This window comes from Otolemur garnettii, unplaced genomic scaffold, assembly GCF_000181295.1.
Source record: "Otolemur garnettii isolate 467f Iridium unplaced genomic scaffold, OtoGar3 scaffold00065, whole genome shotgun sequence".
Classification (NCBI taxonomy): Eukaryota; Metazoa; Chordata; class Mammalia; order Primates; family Galagidae; genus Otolemur; species Otolemur garnettii.
Genome location: NW_003852460.1, coordinates 196,007 through 199,351, shown reverse-complemented (window position 1 = coordinate 199,351; position 3,345 = coordinate 196,007).

Here is a 3,345-nt window from a genome sequence, read left to right as displayed (position 1 = left end):
TGACCATGGAGGGGAGCTGTAAGACACACATGACCATGCAGGGGAGCTATAAAACATGTGTGACCACAGAGGTGAGCTATAAGACACGTGTGACCATGGAGGTGAACTGTAAGACATGTGACCATGCAGGTGAGCTCTAAGACACATGTGACCAGGCAGGGGAACTATAAGACACGGGTGACCACGGAGGTGAACTGTAAGACACGGGTGACCATGGAGGTGAACTATAAGATACACGTGATCATGGAGGTCAACTGTAAGACACGTGTGACCTCAAAGGTGAGCTGTAAGACATGTGTGACCACAGAGGTGAGCTTCTGAGCACACAGAAGAGCTTCAGGAGGATGCATGTCCTGGGTGCCCACCACAAATCCATCCTCCCAAACACTGCCATGCATTCACTCAGGGGGGGCATCCACAGCTGGGGTGTGCCAGACTGTGGAGAGATGGCCAGCTGCTCCAATTGCTGAGTGGCAGCCTCATGATTCTAGAGTCCCAGTTATAAAATCTATAAAATGACCTGGATTCACCTGGGCCACAGTTCTCAGCCTCAGCACTACCAACGTCTGTGCTGGAGGGCTCTGTGGTGGGGTGTCCTGTGCCCTTTGGGTGCTGAGCAGCGTCCCTGGGCCCCAGTCACCACAAGCCAGCATCATCTCCTTCCCAATTATGACACCAGAAAACATGTCCAGACATCGCCAAGTGTGCCTGGAGGCAGAATCATTCATCTTCACAGACCACTGGATGGAGAGATAGATGATTGATTGATAGAGATAGAAGATAAACAGATAATTGATTAACAGTTGCTTGGTAGGTGAACGATACATGATAGATGATGGGTGAATAGAGAATGGATGGACAGATGATGGATCGGTGATAGTGGATAAATGACAGATAATCGATAAATAAATGGTTGATAAATAAGGATAAATACATAAATAGATGGATGACAGAGGATAAATGATAGATTGGTAAATAGATGATCAATAGATAATAGACAATGGATAGATGGACAGATATGGGTCGATATAGATAGATAGATGGTAGATAGAAGATTGATAGATGATAGATAGATAGATGATAGATAGATTGATCGATTGATAAATAGATAGATAGATAGATAGACAGGTAGAGAATTTCCCATGCACAGGTGGGGTTGTCAACTTCAGCCCTGCTGACATTTGGGGACGGGGGACTCTGTGTGCACTGTGGGGTGTGGAGCAGCGTCCCTGGGTCCCACCCGCCAGATGCTGGCAGCACCCCCTTCCCAATTTTGACACCCAAAAATGTCTCCAGAAATCATAGAGTATCTCCCAGGGAGCAGAGTCATCCCCAGCTGAGAAATAAATCTCCCCAAAACCTGAATGTATTTCTCATTTCCAGCATTCCAAGAACCTGAAAAACCTGTTTTGTGTCACCGGCAGCATGTGCCTCCCACTCTGCTGTGTACTTAGAATACTCTAAATTTATATTTATACCCACAGAGTCCTCTACTGGCTGAACTCCTGGACTAGATTTTTCAACATAAAGTCTTTTTTTCCTGTGGGTCTTTATAACAACACTGAGCACAGCTGAGCAAGAGGCACCATCCAAGCAGCAGCTGTGGCAGCCAAAGGCCAGCAGAAAGGGGGGTTGTGGGGGTTCCCGGGGGTTCAGCGCCAGTGGGAGGGAGGTGAACAGCACAGGGGGAGGAACCAGGGCAGGTGAGGGGCCGACAGACAGCAGCCCCAACAGCAGACATGAGCAAAGAACATATACACCTGGAGCTGAAGCATGAGGAACACAGGTCAGCTGCCAAAAAGAACTTCCCTGTCACCAAACACTGGATAACTAAGGAAGGGCAAGGGACTTGCTGAGACAGAAGGTGAATTCTATGAACTGGCATCTCTGTGCACTAAGCAAAGATGGGCTTGGACAGGAGGTCGGTGTGGACCTCAGGTCAAACTCCCACCCCCAGGGTCCTGAGAATCCACAGTGCTGATACACTCTGACATGCAACAAATACACCACTATATATGTATATATTTGTTACATGAGGTCAGACAATTAAGTTCGAGAACTCATTGTAGAAGAAGTGCCACGTGCCTCATTGCTGAACGTCACTGCAGTCACCTGTGAAGTCACCCTTAGCCATCTGCTGACCACAGGGATGTCCAGCAATGAGGTTTGCAGAACTGTTTCTAGGACGAGTTTGCAAACTTCATTATCATCCTCATACGATGACAGCTCTGAAGGCCATTCCAGATAGACAGATGATAGATAGATAGACGGTAGAAAGATAGATGATAGATAGATGATAGAGAGAGAAAGAGAGAGAGAGAGAGATAAATGGATAATAGGGTGGACCAGGCTCTGGTGTTAGTGCACAGTCCCCAGGGGAGAAACTTGAAGGGGACCAGAGTGATACTCAGTAATGAGGTAGGTGGCGCTTTTTCTAGGATGAGTTCATGAACTTAATTGTCAGACCTCATATAATAACAAATATAAACAGGCATATACAATCCATGTGGTTTTGTTTGCACAATGCAGAGAAAAGTAGCAATCCCATGGTGACTGGGTACATCTGTCTAGCAGCCCCCTCACCCAGCAGGGACCATTGCCACCTTCTCCCCACCTGCCATCACAGGATTCAGACACATGAGGCTGATGGTGGGAAATGCTGGCTTCCCTTGGTGCCTGGTGGGCAGCCCATGGGCTCGAGTCTTAACCCCAAACTGCAGTCACATCCATTTCAGTTAAATGAACTGTCCGCATTGTGGCCCCACCCACTCCCTTCAGTGAGGAATTGCATGGCAACATCACCCATCTGGGATAACAACAATTGGACTCCATGTCCTTCGAGCCATCTGCTGGGCTGCATCAACCTGGCTGTTGTAGGTACAGCTTGGGAAAGTGAGCAGGTCTTTGGTGGGAATGAGAGGGGCACTTTTCTGTAGGTTGCCCAAAATTCAGGAGGTAAATATCACCTGGGAAGGACACGGGGCAGGATTTGGTGAAGAGCCCACCGCAGTTCCTGGTGGACACACCTGCACCTGCCCTGGGGCCTGGCCTGCACAAGGGGACCCCACCACTTGGCACCTGTGTCATTTCCTACCATCAACAAGTAGGGTGGGGCCCAAGGGGCTGCCAAAGCTTGGAAGGGTTTGCATGTGAGCCCAAGGCCATGGGAGACTGGAGCAGTGATTTTCAGCCAGAGTGCACAGCAAACTGGTGTGCCTGAGATGCTCTTAAGTGTACCAACTTGTAAAAGACTGAAATTGGTGGGTGGTCCCTATGGCTCAAAGGAGTAGGGCGCCTGCCCCATATGCTGGAGGTGGCAGGTTCAAACCCAGCCCTGGCCAAAAA